General features: G+C 40.2%; 1 protein-coding gene across 1 annotated transcript in view; it reads left to right on the top strand.

Moving 5' to 3' along the window:
* Nucleotides 1–17651, top strand: part of agbl4 (ATP/GTP binding protein-like 4) — a 484349-nt gene that overhangs the window by 385484 nt on the left and 81214 nt on the right. The window lies entirely within an intron of this gene.

Here is a 17651-nt window from a genome sequence, read left to right as displayed (position 1 = left end):
TTACCCGTGACAGCCTCATATTTTCCTTTCTGCCCTTGTTATGGGCTGGTATCAGCGCATTGACAGGGCTTGATTGAGCTGTGTTATATTCTGGCATATTTGGGCTTATTAGAATTAACTGCTCACTGCAAAGGAAATGGGTTAGCAGGCTGATCTCTCTCTCTCTCTCTCTCTCTCTCTCTCTCTCTCTCTCTCTCTCTCTCTCTCTCTCTCGCTCGCTCGCTCGCTCGCTCTGTCTGTCTGGAGCAGGAGGCTTTCTAAATGACTTCGATTAATGCAGAATGCTCCCTCAATTAAAAAATCCAAAGCTATCATGAATTTTTCATACTCAGAGCGTTTAAGCTAATTATGGCACAAATGGGGCACTTTGCACTGAGGCACCGCCGAGCAGGCTGACATTGACGGCTAATGTCACTGTCACAGGACCTCGCTTTGCAGCTATGCTAATCAACACACCTTCTTAGTATTCCTGATAGAACACCCTCCCACTCCACCCCCCCACACACACGCATACACACATGCTGTCCACCTCACCCCTTTCCCAGGCAAACACTTTGTTGTGTGTATGTGTGTGAAATTAAACTGCTAATACAGTGATATCAGCGGTCATGTGTTCATTTGTGAAAATATGTTCTTTCTGCAGGAAATAATTTAACTGCTTTTTTAAACCTTGATTGACTGATCTGCGGAAGCCCATTCCTGCCATGGGAGAGGAAGAACATTTTTTTTTCCTTTGCTTCTCAAAATATTGACTTAATATCGCAAAAGAGTGACTTATTGTCTCTAAACATTGACTTAGTATCAGGAAATAATGGGCCTCATTTACCAATATTTTCCTATGTTTTTCTTAAATTTGTTCTTGAGAAGATCCTAAGAAAAAGTCTACGTCAGATTCATGACGTGTTCTTAAACCACAGAACTGTTCACACCTTTGCAGTTTTGTGTGTGTAGATTCTGTTCTTACCTAAGAACAAATCCCAAATAAGAAAACACTGGTGAATGTCAGAATCTTCATGAAAACTGTGAGACTTCACAGAAGCAATTTCTTTGTAAGAATGGCTGGCGAATGAGGCCCAATGACTTATTTTCTCAAAATGTTGACTTAATCTCAAAATAATCTTTTCTTTTCAAAATATTAACACCGATAATGACTAATTTTTTAAAAAATCAACATAGTATCTCAAAAAGTGACATATTTTCTCAAAATGTTAATCTTAAAACAATCACTTTTTTATTAACATTGATAGAGTATTTTTTTTTTTTTAAAAATCGACTTGATGTCTCAGAATAATGATTTATTTCCTCTAGATTTTAAATACTATTTCAAAATAATGAGTCATAAATTTCAAGAAAGTAAGTACTTATTTCTGGGTAATGAATTATTATTTCAACATAGTCTAGAAAACAATTATTTCAAATATAGAAAACAAGTAATTATGTCAAGATACTAAGTTAATATTTTGAGAAAATAAGTCATTATTTCGAACATTTTTTTGACATACTGCTACTAGAAACAGGAGGGAGAAGAGAGGAATAGGCAAGAAAGGCAGGAATAGGCTTTTCATACCATTTGTTTGGATTTTAGTGGCCTAAAATAAAATATGGGAAAGGTTCAATTCTCAGTCTTAACAATATTTATTCAGATTTGATGGACCAATAAGGTCACTTTTATTAAAGCAATTATTTGGTGAGACTCAAAATTACACAATTTTCCCTTTTTTCCAAATATAGTCAATCAGCAAAGACATGATTTGCTCCTTTAGTTTTGCGCTAAAGTGAAAAGGAGTGTAGCAACAAGTAATGAAAGTGCTTACCCACCAATTAGCATCATAAAAACTGCACACCTAAATCATCACACACCTGCCTCCAACTGAGTTGAGTTGTTCTGTAGTCTCTAATAGGATTTGCTTATGTGGTTTCAACACTGTGTAACATACTATTATCTATAAAAATGGCCAAAAGTATATTGCATAGCTAAAAACAGTAGTAGTAGCCAGCTAGCCTGAATTTTGCCAGTACTTTTGTATACAGACCTAGTGTAGACAACCTAGTGTATGTTGTCAAGTTTTGTGGATTGAAACAAAGCTGTTGAAATGTGTCATGATTATATTTTACTTCATTACAGCTTCAAAAGATGACTAAGAATGACTGACAGCTCATCTCAGGTTTAACGACTAAATAATACAACAAAAAAGGATCTTTTTAAAAAGTAGAGGTGCAGGGAACCTAAAGGTGCTTCTGCATGGAGCCCCTGATGAGATTAGTTTAAACAGCATGGGTCTCCCAAGACTGTGTCGGAATTAGCATAGTCTCTCTGGAGGTAGAAAGGAAGCAAAGACTTTTAAATACTTTATTGAGTTTGAAGATTCGGATCAGATGAAATATTCATCGGTACTGATTATGCTGAAATTATGACTGACGGCTCATTCGCAGTGATGAGGTATCATAGCATGTAAATAATGCATACTTTCCATAGAAAAAACATCAGATTGTTCTGTGAAATGAGAAAGGCAGAGGTTCCTCTATAATTAAAACCCGACTGGTCGAATGAAAATGCAGGGTTATTTGGAGGTCTTTCCAGTGAAACCTCTTCTTCTGGAACAAACCAAAAAAAAAAATTCTTGTTTGAAGTGTCTGGTGGACGGAGGGAGAGAAAAGCATTTTTAAACTTGCCTTAAAAGTGGGCAGCGGTCATTTAGTCGGCTGTTTTATTTAAATGGTAATGCAGGGGGGAGTTAAACAGGCGTGGCGAAAGGCGCGGAGCTGAGAGAGGACTTCAAATAAGCCGCGGTGCTGTCCACGCTTAAAGAAGACCGCAGGAGTTTATCTCCGCCCGTCTCTGCATTTTAACCGTGCTGCAAAGTTAGGAGCTCCGCATGGAGATGACACCCCCCCACACACACCCCCCCGTTACTGAGAATAATTAATTAGACATGATAAATTATTCCATTCTCAATCCACCGCCACGATCACCATCACACACACACACACACACTTATGGCCTTTTGTGCGTGTCAAATGAGTATTAAAATTTCAGAGCCCGCGTGATTAGTATGCTATGAGTCGGTTGGCGTTGCTCTGAAGCTTCTGGTGGACAAAAGCCGCTAAGTGTCAGCCATGACTCTGTCTGAGGATGTGAACTTTAATTTACTGAGACCTGGAGCTGTCAGCGCTGGCTGGAGAAAGTAGCGCTTTTTGGTCGAGCGGAGAAACACAAAAGCTTTATATTAGGCCAAAGCGGCCTCATTTGCCCGGCCACGAGCTCCCTTTGAGCTCCGTCTTAGCCAGGAGATTGGCCTGACTGTACACAAGACAGGCCAAGAAAATGCCCCACACAGGCAGGGTTCAAACCCCACGTCTAGAAGGAAAGAGATGATGATGGGTTTTAATCTCAGCTTTGTAATCATGTCTTTGGCCATTAAGCTCTTTTTGTTTGCATGATGGCTGAATGTGTGGGAGGCAGGATCTTACTCTAGAAAGTTAAGGGAATGTTAGCCTGGATATTAGCACTTAAAGACGTTTGACTAAAGTACAGGGCCAAAGGCAAAGACCACTCTTCACTGATATAGTTTCCAGCAAAAATGGCCAGTAAGTATGGGATGTTATTCATTTTTCAGCATCAGGAAAAAAGTATAAAACATATTTAGCAGGAAATTACACAAAAGTCACAACAGCTAAGTACAATCTCCCATTCTTCAGTATTTAGTGTGTCTCTTTGTCTTTCTTACAGCTTCCCTTCTTTTCAGGAGACTTGATTTCAGTTTTTAAAGAAATCTTCAGGGATATTTTACACACCTCCAAAGTTCAGTCTAAGAAGTTGCTTACATTGCGGTTTCTCACAATCCACATTCAGCGATGCTGAATTCTGGAGGCCGATGTTGAGGGGGTGGCCAGTCCATTGTTCTCTGAACACCAGCAGCTTCTTTGTTTGATTTGCAAATTTTCTTCCCATGTATTGATTTCCTTTTCACAATAAAGACTTCTTGACAGCTACACATCCTTTCACACCCAGAGTGTTGAGTTGTCTTCTCACAGTAGAAGGATGGACAGAAACACCTGTGTTTTTTCAGATCTGAAGTAAGAGTGGAGCATGATTTTCTTTTCTTTCTTGAAGATGAAAACTTTACATTTCTGTTTATCTGATGGTGACAGTTTCAGTGGTCTACCAGGTCTTACACGGTTGTTAAGAGTCACATTTTCTCTCATTTGTTTGAGCTCCAGTCAGGAGGAAACTCCTGTTTTCCACTTATTTCTTTTTTATTTTGGCCTTCCTTATGCAAGTGGATTATCTTATATCTACTCTCCTCACAAATATAACTTTTACTTAATGGCTGTTGTGACTGTAAATGTAATAAATGATAGATGGTCTCTGACTTTTGCACAGCATTATACATATTTTAGTTGTGTGTGTGTGTGTGTGTGTGCGTGTGTGTGTGCGTGTTTGGCAGTGGTAATGTTGGTGTGGTGGGAGTTGGAGGCCATTGTACTGGCTGTCACTGGCCTCCCCGAGGGGTGAGGAAATGAGAGGGAAGAAAAAGATGGACTGGGAGATGGAAAAGGAGGGGCACACAGGTAGGAGATCAGGAAAGGCAGAGGGATGAAGAGAGAAGAGAGACAGAAAGGGGTCAAGTAGAGAAAGGGAAGGAGCGAGTGGCAGAGGGAAAGGAGAGAAAAAAAGAGAAAGGCTAAATCTCAAACAGGCTTCTTAATCCCTACGCAGTGCAGTACAGGCACTGTCATTCAAAAGCTTGAAATCACCTGTCATATTAATGATTCTTGTTCATTTATATACAATAATTATTTATACAATGTAGATCTATATATTATAAAATAGACACCAAAAGGTTTTTGTAATGTTTAAGTTATTATGTAAAAGCAAGAAATTGAATATAAATATTCTGGATATTCTTTTTTTTTTCACAGCAACTTATTCTTGTTGCTGCACAGCTCTGTTCATCACTCTGAAAATATCTAAAATTTCCTTCTAATCATATGAAATATGTGAAGTCGCACAGGACTAGCATTTTATGCATGTATCTGCAGCCAAATTGCAAACATTAATGCTGTGTTCGAGTGGTGTCAGAAACTGGGAAATACCAGTTTTTCCACTAATAAATTGCACTCGAGCGGACGACAAAGTTGTATTTAAGCCTGAAACCCCTCCTTCTTGCAATCTAACGCCCTATAAATTCACAATCTCACCTTCCATTCCTGTGACAAAGTGTACGAAATCCCACCACCACCCCATCTCCTCCCTGTTTCTCAGTCCTACATGCTACAGCTATGAGAGGAGTCTGGCCTTCTAGCTACAGGCAGAAGCTGCTCCAGCCCAAGTTCTCAGAGTTCTCCCCCTCCCTCAATCAGTCTTCTCTCATACTACCACCACATGTTGAAGGCATGTTCTGAACTCACAAACAACTGGTAAACTCGGGATTCTAGACGATACACGGGTTTACTTATAACGTGACCTTGCACCTTTTACATATGTAAAAAATGCTAAACTAGCAGTGAATGTGAAAGAATACATAACTGATGCACTTCTATTAGATTTACACAGATCTGACATAACATTATGACCACCTCCATTATGAACACCTCCTTGTTTCTACACTCATTGTTCATTTTATCAGCTCAACTTACTATATAGGTGCACTTTGTAGTTCTACAATTACAGACTGTAGTCCATCTGTTTCTCTGCATACTTTGTTAGCCCCCCTTTACCATGTTCTTCAGTGGTCGGTACCCCCATGGACCCACACAGAGCAGGTACTATTTGGGTGGTGGATCATTCTCAGCACTACAGTAACACTGATGTGGTGGTGGTGTGTTAGTGTGTGTTGTGCTGGTATGAGTGGATCAGACACAGCAGCGCTGCTGGAGTTTTTAAACACTGTGTCCACTCATTGTCCACTCTATTAGACACTCCTACCTTGTCAGTTCATCTTGTAGATGTAAAGTCAGAAACGATAGCTCATCTGCTACTGTGTTGGTCATCCTCTAGTCCTTCATCAGTGGTCACAGGACGCTGTTGGCTGGATAGTTTTGGTTGGTGAACTATTCTCAGTCCAGCAGTGACACCGAGGTGTTTAAACACTCCAGCAGCACTGCTGTGTCTGATCCACTCAGACCAGCGCAACACACACTAACACACCACCACCACGTCAGTGTTACTGCAGTGCTGAGAATGATCCACCACCCAAATAGTACCTGCTCTGTGAGGGTCCATGGGGGTCCTGATCACTGAAGAACAGGGTAAAAGGGGGCTAACAAAGTATATAGAGAAACAGATGGGACTACAGTCTGTAATTGTAGGACTACAAAGTGCCTACAAACCTATATAGGAAGTGGAGCTGATAAAATGGGCAATGACCATAGAAACAAGGAGGTGGTCATAATGTTATGCCGGATCGGTGTATGTGCAGGATATGTTTTCTCTATATCCCCACACTGTTTTTTCGGTGTAGCGGACCTACTTATGAATGAGCATCCGAACAAAGTGACGTCATATTTACTAGTTAACCGTCTGATATATTCAGCCTTCCAAAGAGCACCCAAACGCAGCATTGAATGATAGTGTAAATCTCACAAATCTTCAGAGTGGTGCTCAACTTGGCCAAGAATTGACATGTAGCAGCAAGCAATTGTCTAACAGGTGCTACAACAAAAACAGACCCACATGCAATATTGTGGTCAGCAAACACGAGAGGATATCCTGTTTACTTGCCAGGAACTGCTTCAAACAAAGTTCTTGTTTAACTTTTGGTGTGGGATGGTGTGAACTTTAAAATCCAGAGATCTCTGCTCCAGAAAGCTTGTTGTTGTTGTAGTGTGCAGGGAGAGGCTTGGTGATTAGAGACTAGCATTTAGCATGAGGAAAGTTTGTTTCCCTTGGACCTCTGAAGTTAAGTCCCCATTTTTTAGTCTGGGTTTAAGCCATTTTAGCAGGAGTGTTATGCCCGGATCAGACTACATGATATTTTTGTCTGTTCCGATGGTCACTATGTCAGATTAGGTAAATATATTGCAATAAATTTGTGCCATGTCTCGGTCACCATTCATTGTTCAGGTTCTTGCATGAGTTCATAGGTCATCAGGAAGAGGGTCAAAAAATTGTAAGTCGTGGCTACAGAAGCACTATGTGCGAGGCTGATTTTTGTGTTCTGAAAAGAAAAAGAAAAGAAAGGAAAAAATATCATGGACATGTTATTGGATGTCACAAAGAGGACAGTATGGGCTGTCTGTCCTTCAAAAAGAACTTGAGGTAATGAATGTGTTAAAATTACATAAATGTAGCTAGCTACCAGGTTCGCTGTATGTAAACAGACACTATAAATGCTATTTCTCACAATATTTATCTTATGTCATCCCTCGACTCCCTCGAGGAAACGTCAAAAAGTAGGGGTATTGTTGTCACAGCTCAACAAACCTTTCCTCTGTTTCGTTGTTCCACCTGACAGCAGCAACAGCAGCCTCCCTCTTTCTCTTTGCCGTGTTTACATATGTGTGCCAGACAGCACTCTGTCATCCTGCTGGTTAACGTCAAGGAATGCATCATAGGAGACGTCAAACTAGGCAGAAAAATACAAAAAAATTCTGGCATGCTAGATTTTCACTGGGGTGTCGTGGTGCGTCCCAGATGCCACATGGCTGTTCTTCAATCATGTCACACTACAAGACCCGTTCATCGTTCCCGACGCTCATTAGTGGTCAACGCTGGAAATTTGTCGGCTGTGACAAAACTGTGTCAAAATCGGGGTGAATTTGTGAGTCTGATCCTGCATTAGCTTGTAACATGGATGAAAAAATATATGTATTTGTTCTCTTTAAGAACCTTGTAGTTCACAGAGTCTGGTGACGTATAAGGGAAAACTGTGCTTTTTGTTTCCCACAGGGGGCTATAGTGACCACTTTTGCAGATCCATTTTTTTTTTGCACATTCATTTTTCTCACTGGCTGTGTTTACATACAAAGAGTTTTGCCATCTGATTGAATACATTCCATTGATAGATTAAGACTGAGGTGTTTATATGCACTCTATTCAACGATGTGATGGAAAATCTTCATTTACATGCACACTACAAGTAATCCAGTCCAAAATTAGGTGCATGCTCTTAGTGTAGACGTTACCATGACATCAAGCATCACGTGAGTCTAGTCAGTGTGAGATGAGCAGCAATGAGCAGCAGTAAGCCGTGCATGTGTTTTTAATGGCTTTAAAATTATAGCAGAAAAACGTACTTCACATGTATTTATTGAAGAAGGGGACGAGAGGAAGACGTCATGTTCTAAGACACATAAGCTGGACGCCCATCCTACTGCCGTCTTTTAAAGTTCAAAACGTAAACTTCGTCTCCTCTGCAGACCAGTTTCTGCTCCCGCCATGTTGAACGTTCTAAACTTTCGCTATGATGCGAACACACTAGTGCAGAGCGTACTCACACTTTCAGATTGGGAATGTAATCAGATACAGGTGTTTACATGGTTATTATTCTTCTATTTAATGGATTATTTATAGGATTACCCACCTTGTTCAATCAGATATAAATTGTATTCCGATTGACCTCAATTAGACTAGTGTAATCCAATTGAGGTGTATACATGGACGTATTCTATTCCGACTGAGCTATTAGTTGGATTATTAGGCTGCATGTAAAGGTGGCCAATGAGAAAAACTGCTTAGCTCCTTATTTGGGCATGTTCCTGACTACAAAGTGATGTCCAACTTCAGAGATCTATATGTGTGGCCATTATAGCATACAATATACATCAGGTGGTGCATGTACCTCTGTAGGCCGGCACCTAAAAGCTGAGACTAGTCATCAAATAGCAGCCTCTAAATCTAAATAGTGCGCTATGTGTCCAACAGTGGAGTCATTTGGGATTGAGGCGGAGAGTTAGGACAGTGAGTGAAAGAGATGCAGTGGCAGCAGTGTGACTTCCTGCTGGTCTCCTGGACATCTGTCAGCTCGGCTCTGTCCTCTTGGGATGCTGCGGAAACGCTGCCTGTCACCTCCCGTCTCATCACGCATACACTCGCTCGGCTCTCTCACGCCAAAACACACTCCAGGTACGTCTCCCAGAAGGCTAGGCCGAGCAGAGCCCTGTGCAGAAGCCTGTCACAGAGCGCTGTGTTCTCCAGCCGTCTGAAGCTTTCTGCCTCCTGCCTGTGCTCTCCTGTTGATCGGGGCTGCCCTTCTCTGTTGACTAGCGCACACTTCGCTTGGTTCCCTGCTGAAGCCTCCTGTCTGCTCTCCGGGCTGCGCTGGGTGGAGTGTGAACGGCGTGACAGTAAAAGTGCGTCCTGTTCAAGCGGAGATGCTAGTGGGTTCACGGCGAGAGCAAAGCTGTCTTCAAGCACCAAAAGCGAGGAGAGAAGGGGCCGTGGTGTGTGTAAGCAGTGGGAGGTTTGATGGGAAGTGAAGGCAGTGTGAACACACTCCACACACTCCAGCAGCCTGCCCGCCAGCCCTGCATCTGCATACAATGAGGAGTTCTCGCAACTCTGCTCTGAGAAGCTGTACTGTAATGACCATGTTACAGTGTTACCTAAAAATTGAAGTCTGGTTGTACATCAGTCTATTAATCAGGCACACAGAGGTGATCACTCACACTCAATCCTAAATGTTATCTCTGTTTTATTAAAACCCAGCATCTCCAAAATCAGATGGGAACCTTCCTAACATCTAAAACTTTATTTTGGACCACATAAGTCCATTCATCATGAAATATTCACACAGTGTAAAGGGCAGCTGGTGTTTTCAAATGATGTACAAAAATAAACATAAAATTGAATTCTTAAGTTATTTTCCTGTTATGACAGCAGCAACATATAATGTCACTGTCCTTTCAAAACCTCACAACTCTTTGAACATTTTCAGTTTTATTCTTTTGAACTCTTTGAAAACGTCAGCTGCCCTTTACAGTATACATTTGCTTTTCATGAATGGGCCAAAATCATTACATCTTGTTACATTAACATCCATTGAAATTAATATTTTTGAAAATATATATTTGAAATTCTTTTAAAGTTTTGTTACAACAGCAACCTTAAACAGTATTATATTGACTATATATTCAATTATATATATATATATATATATATATATATATATATATATATATATATATATATATACACAATACAGTAGAAACCAGCACCATTACTAGCACCGCACCATCAATGTGTCAACTTTCTTCTCTCTTTCTCTTTCTTTCTCTCTCTCTTGCTCTCATTCTCATTCGCTTCCTTTTTTTCTGTCACTACTATTGTAATTCTTTTTCTCTTACTTCTCTCTTTTTCTGTCTGTCTTTCTTTTCTCTTTCTTTTCTTTCTCTTTGTCTGCCTCTCTCTGTCTTTTACTTCTCACTTACCTCTTTCTGTCTCATTCTCTCTTCTTTCTCTCTATCTGCTTCTCATTCTGTCTTTTACTTCTTTTCCTCTCTCTCTTTCTCTTCTCTCCTTCTCTTCTGTTTCTCTCTCTGCTATTCTCTCTGTTCTCTCTCACTATATTTCTCTCTAGCTGCCTGCTACTTCTCTCTCCTTCTCTCCCTCTTTTTCTCACTATCTCTCTTTCTGCCTCTCTTTGTCTGTCTTATTACATCTCTCACTTTCTCTCTCTCCTAATCTCTGTCTGCTCTATCACTCGATCTGCCTCTCACTCTCCATGTGTCTCTTTGTCTTTTTTCTCTCCCTCACTCTTACTCTCTTCTCTTTTCTCTCATTCTGTCATTTCTACTCTTCTACTCTCTCTCTCTCTCTCTCTCTCTCTCTCTCTCTCTCTCGGTTCGGTGAGGGCAGTACAGAACGCTGTAGCAGGACAACAGGATTCATAGTGCTGCCAATTGGATTTGACACATTATCAGTAGCGTAGCCCGAGGCTGGGTTGGAGTGAGAGCAGCGTTCTGCTGTGATCGTGCTGCTCTTTAAGAGCTCTCCACTCCTCTGCCAGATCAGGGCTGCTGTTGAGGCCTCATTAATACGATGTGTGAAGAACGCACAATTATTGCCTCCAGATACATGTGGCCCATGTGTTAACGGGTGCGGGAGAGTGTTTGGATACTGAAAGCCCACCCTTCCCTCGAGCCCTTCGCTGAGCTCTCTACTGGGAGACCGCTGTGTGCTGAGCGTGTAGAACACATTAGTAGAGGGTAGTAGAGTAGAACAGCGCAGATCACAGCTGCTTCTGTCCACCTAGAAGAAGAAGAGGAAGTAATGTGTCCCAGTGGAGAACTGCAATGTGACATGAGAATCTATCTATCTATCTATCTATCTATCTATCTATCTATCTATCTATCTATCTATCTATCTATTTTTTTCATTCTTTCAGTCACTCTTACTCTTTCTATCTCTCTCATTTTCTCACTCATCGTCTCACTCTGTCTCCCTCTCTGTCTCCCTCTCTCTTTCTCTCTCTCTCTCTCTGCTCTCTCACTTCATCTCTTGTCTGACAGTAAAGGTCAGAGGCTTCCCCCCACCCCCCATCTCTGTCTCTCCCTCCATTCTCTCATCTGTTGACAGGTGCTCCTGTGGGAACGGGCCTAGGCTCCACTCTCTGACACAGGACTCTAATAATTCATATTTCATTAGTGTTTTCCTGCAGTTCCTAATGCAGCCCCCAGTCTCCAGGCCCAGTGCAGACCACTGGCATCCAGCAGAGATACTGAACTCATCCAGACTAAAGTCAAGTCCTCAGGCAGCAGGCTGACCATAGGCCTGCGCACTAGACTCTCCTCAGTGGGCTGCAGGTGTTTCAGTGCCATAGCCCCTAAACTTTGGAATTCCCTTCCCCCAGTCTGTCTGAGACTTTGTTCTTTATACAGCACTTCTCCCCTTCCTCCCTCAAAGTATCATTTTGTTTGTAAGGATTTGTTTTTGTGCTGTTTTTGGGGAGCAAGTGTTAAATGTGAATCAACACCATTATTATAATTATGTTACAGTCATATATTATGTTATTATACATATACAATTCACTTTATATACTGTATATAACAGTACTATGCAAAGTCAGAGACTCTTTTGCATATTTAATTAATTTCCAGTCAAAACAGCCATTAAGTAAAAATTACTCTTTTGTCTGTCAGGAAAAAACTGTCAGCAGAAAACATATATTTACCAGAAGGTTACAAAGAAACCTCATGAGCTTTTTATTATTATTTTTTTTTAACATTTATTGTGTCCACACTCTGCCATTATTACAGCTTCCATTCTTTTTAGATGACTTGCTTTCAGTTTTTCAAAGAAATCTGCAGGGATATTTTTCCATACCTCCAAAGTTCAGTCTTAGAAGTTGCTTGCATTAGAAGGTGGTCAGTCCGTTGTTCTGAGAACACCAGCAGCTTCCTTGTTTGGTTTGCAAGTTTTCTTCTATTTTATGTTTCTTGTTTTTTTTTCACTTTTCCTCTACTTCATGAAAGAAGATTATATCTACTCCCCTCAGAAATATCTCCTGAAAAAGGAATAGCTTGTGCTTAATGGCCATTTTGACTGGAAATCAGATAAATGAAGAGTGGTCTCTGACGTCCCCACAGTACAAAAGATATTTGATTGCATGGAGACTTGAATTGCAGTGTGTACAAACTTGGCACCAGCCTGGAAAAGAGGCAAATATTCAAGAAAAGAAGTAATAATGTTATTTGCTCTCAGATAATCCTAGAATGACTTTCTGAAAATGTGATTGCTCTTTTTAAGCCTGGCAGCACTGCCTGACATAATTGCAAACGTTCCATAGCTTTCACCACCCATAGATTATGAATAGTTATATGAAGTGTACCACAAGTGTCTGAATTGCTGTAAATCCCTCGGTTATGAATCCTTTTTGTCTGACTTGCACCCGGCGCTCCGTTTACCCCGTTCACCTTTTTGCCTTTGCAGACTTTTGACGGTTTATTTTCCATCAAGTACTGCTGGGCAGAGAGCTGGGCAAATAAAGAGAGAGCAGTGAGAGGGGAAGGTTTAGGGGGGCAGATGAGGAGGCAGTCGTTCGGAGTTGTAAGTAGAGCGTGTCTGTGCTGGAGCTGATTATGTTAAACGCTGAGACATTGGAGGCATTAATAATACATTAGCCTATCTGATGCTCCTGCTATGCAACCAAAACCCCAATCTCTCCCATTTCCCTCAGATCCGTCCGACGCGCCGGCCCAGGGTAGCAGAGGGAGGGGGAGGCTAATATAGCCCTCTTTATTGACTCGAAGAGTGGAAGAGAGAGTCACCCACTGCTTATTGTAGAGGGGACCTCAATTAAGTTTGCTTTGGGGAGATCAGAAGTGAGGGGGCTACTAAATACTTCAGTGCTTTAATCCCATGCTCTTTGCATTGGCTTTATGTCTGTGTGTCCGTCCTCCAAGCTTTTCAGAAATGATGGTCAGCAAAAACAGTAAGGCTGTAAATCAGTCTACTATGCTAATATGGTATCCAACAGTTTTCCATATTAAAAATAAGTGTTAAGTTATTTTCAATAAACTGGTTATGCCACCCTCTACTCAGTCTATTAGTAGCACAGGTTTGAACATGAACTTAAACCATTGAAGACTTGCTACTTAAATACACAAGGTGGTGATGTTTTTATACTCACTATATGGGGCAGGTGACAAAGGCCCAATCCCATTCCTTTTTTTTATCCCTACCTCTTGTTTTCGAGTGTCACTGAGTTACAAGGGGTAATGGTTGAAATCTTCTCCTATAAAATGGGACCATCAAATGAAAAAGAACATTACTTCATTAACAAGCTACTAGCAGTGCTCTGTTGACGACCATGCCAGTCTGCAGTGATAGCAGAGGAGGGTAAAGTTCAGCAACCTCGCTGCTGGGCTTTAGTTATATTTAGGGAATCATATGTTTTCAAACAGGTAGGATGTGACAATTATTTGTTATCTCTCACCCCGAATTCTTCAGTGATATGAAGCTGAAGTCAGCTATTCACCAGATTCTCATTCAAATTTTTGTATTCCACCTTAAATGGTGCAGCAGGTATGTTGTGGCGCTTGAGGCATCAAGTACTGCTGGATGATTTAAGGTGGAACAGAAAAATTTAGCTAGCTAGCTACCAAGACATTAGCATACCATTAGCGATTTTTTATGCTTGTTATGAAGAAAAAGACTAAATACATTGAAACAAAGATAATGCAGTGGTTGTCGTATTTTTTAACATAGAAAGGTTTTGCCGGTTTTTCTTTTTTTTTTTTTTCATAAAACTCTGTTTGGAGTGTGCCTCTGAAAAACCTTCATTTGGAGGGCCATATAGCCTTAACACTTCGCCCTACCCTTCCATCTCAACAAAAATCAGGACACCCTACCCCTAGCCGTGAACATGCAAAACGGATTGCTAAGGGCTAAGTGGTAGGGGCAAGGGGTGAAATGGAATTGGGCCAAAGTCTAGCCTTTCCCTTAGAACAGCACAAGGACAGTTACTAAGATTAGCTAGCTATTTTTAATGTTGAAATTATGAATTATGAAGTATTAAGTGACAAAGGTTTTATAGGGAAAACAATTCAGAACAAAATGATTTTTTATTTAAAAAAGCCAAAAGTCCTTTGCAATGTGGAGATGGTTTGCTTTTCTTAAATCAGATTCCAAGAACTCAGAAGTCAAGAGTTATTACTGCAATTCTGTTATACTATTTAAATGTAATTGCATAACTAATTACATAATTACCTAATTACATTTCCACTCAAACTACAGTAAAATGAAGGGTTTTGTTGTTGTACAAACAATAGTAATTTTTCAACAAATTCAAATAATTATAAATATATACTCTTTATAAACATCCAGCTAAACACAAACTTGATATGAACTGAAAGTTTAGAATCTGCACTTCCAACAGAATGTCTCCAGTTGTTTTGATGAGAAATGATTAATACCAAATCACAATATGATTTTGTTGTCATTGACTGCAGTTTTCTTGTAGTTTATGTTTTTATTTTTATTTTAAGTCCACTTACGGAAATCTCTGTGATTTTGTGTACGAAAAAATCATAATTCATTTTACTTTCATTCATTTTTACATTTTACATTTTAAAACTTAGTGTTTACATAGTACATCAAACTCTTTCATTCCAGAAAGTGCTGCATTTTGTTTTTCTGTGATGTGGGTCCTTTAACTGCAACTTCTGAGGTTAAATCAGATGCTATTTTTGTTTTCTTCAGACTTAAAATGCTGTTCTGAATTCATAATTGAGCATTAGGAAAAGCATATAATAATTATTATTGACCATCAATATAAACTGATGTAGAATATTCTTTTGTGATGAGATTTTTGGCTGTGACTCACAGAAACTGTAGTGTAGCCTCAGAATGAAGACTATTGCTGGGGACATCTGCTTTCTCTGCAGTTCTGAATTCACAGTTCTGCACTCAGCAGAGCAGAGTGAGTGAGTGACCTCTGTTTGGGACTTGCTAGTGATCAGTTTTGTGTGTTAGAGTGAGTGATGTGATGTGCAGTGAGGATAGGTGTGGTGTTGTGGAGGACGTGGGACATGGCGGGTTGACACCAGGGAAAGAGAGAGAGGCACATTTGTTTGAGTCAGTGTCGTGTGCCCCCGCCCCCGAGCACTCTGAGCCACGCTGAGCTCTCCTGTCCTGCTCAAGTCCAGTGCAGGCCTTGCTCTCTGCAGCAGCATGTGATGGAGGAGGCTGGGGGCTCTGAGCCACAAACACACCGCTAAAGTGCTTCCGTCGCCCCCACTCAGCTCTAATGGGTTTACAGGGGCTGTGCTCTGGGTACAGGGACAAACACACATGTACACACACTGTATGTATGTACTAATCACTTGCGGACACACAGTCAATATTAAAATGTTCACTGCAGTACAAATGTATCTCTTGCATTTACAAACACCATGATGGAAAGATACCTTGAGTACATATCAGGATTTGAGAAGCCTTATTTTAACGAGACTTAGGATGAGGGTAGACAACGTAGACAAAGTGATGGAGCATACATAAACAGGGGGCAGGGAAGAGATGGGGAGGTGATAAGTGAGAGTAAACAATGCCAAAGCAGGCAATATATAGGCGTACATCAGTGGCATATCCATAATTTCATTTCACGGGGCCGACTACCATGTGTCATGTCTCATTATGTATATATATGTACTGAATATGGTATTATGTCACTATAGGAAGCACAGCAACCACCAGGTAGCCTACTTCATTTTAAGTCATTAGAAAATTAGACCATAACCAAAGAGGAAAAAAAACATTTTCAAATTTCAAAATAGTGGTGTCAATGTGGTGTCAATAACATGTTAGCACAATACATTGTTAATGCCACTCATTTTTTAAACACATTTTCCTAGTTTCACGCTTCAAACCATCTGTAGTTCTGGCCTGAAGCCAAGATGATCAAGCGCTGTATGTTTCTATGATGGACTCAGTGACTATAGTCCTCTTCAGAGTTGGGCAAAATACTCAGAAAAGTTGTGATGGCTGAATACTGAGTACACTTCCCTAAATGTATTCAGGAAAGTATTCCCTTACAACACATACAAAAGTTATGTATTCAGAATACATTTAGAATAGATTTAGAATACATACTGATAAGACACATGAGGAAAATTTCTTTTTTTTACTTAATTCAAACATCGCTGTTCCTGGTTGGCTGTTTTTATGCAGTTATTCTGTTAATGTTTTATGAAAAATTGCTTGACATTTAAGTAAAAATTCTCATTTTTTTCTTTCTCACCACCTGCCTCAGACCAGCTCCTCCCCAATCCCCTGAGCAGAAGCCAAGTACAACACCAGTGCTAAGCTTATCACTCACAAATATCTCCACTAACTCAGTAGCACTGAGATGAATAACTGATCACATTGATTTATCAGTCTACTCAGGCTTTAGCAGAACTCAGTAACACTGAGATTAATAACTGATCACATTGATTTATCAGTCTACTCAGGCTTTAGCAGAACTCAGTAACACTGAGATTAATAACTGATCACATTGATTTATCAGTCTGCTCAGGCTTTAGCAGAGCTCAGTAACACTGATATTAATAACTGATCACATTGATTTATCAGTCTACTCAGGCTTTAGCAGAGCTCAGTAACACTGAGATTAATAACTGATCATCATGTTGATTTATCAGTCTACTCAGGCTTTAGCAGAGCTCAGTAACACTGAGATTAATAACTGATCATCATATTGATTAATCAGTCTATTTAAGCTTGAGCAATATCTTCAGTGGTTGTAAAGACACCATTAATAAAGGTCCACTTTAGAGGTCATCTAATGTAGTATTACACTAATATATTTGCTACATGCCATGCACAGATTTTAAAACTGTTGATAAACAAGCATTGATGGTGTTTCTTTTAAAAATAGTATATATGATTTATATGTATTGGGTAAGCATTGTAAAAGTATTCTCCTAAAAATGTAAAAGGTAATTGCATTCTGAATACTGCCGAAATGCAACTGTAATTTCTGTTACGTCCCAACCTCGGTCCTCTTCTTCAGTACAGCTTTTAAATAGTAAGTTCCATTGATTGCTATCTTGATAAAACCAAATTTATTTCCAGCAACTGCAGTGATGTGAATTTATCACCAAAGTGCCTCGAGGCTGATGAATCATTTACAATCACAACACACCACTGATGTCTGCAATATCAGTAATTTAGCAGACTACACTGCACTACACAGTGCTCATAATAGAACTAT

This window comes from Colossoma macropomum, unplaced genomic scaffold (assembly GCF_904425465.1).
Source record: "Colossoma macropomum unplaced genomic scaffold, Colossoma_macropomum, whole genome shotgun sequence".
Taxonomy (NCBI): domain Eukaryota; kingdom Metazoa; phylum Chordata; class Actinopteri; order Characiformes; family Serrasalmidae; genus Colossoma; species Colossoma macropomum.
The sequence above is the reverse complement of the archived record's forward strand: the minus strand, read 5'-3'. Positions and strand labels throughout refer to the sequence as shown.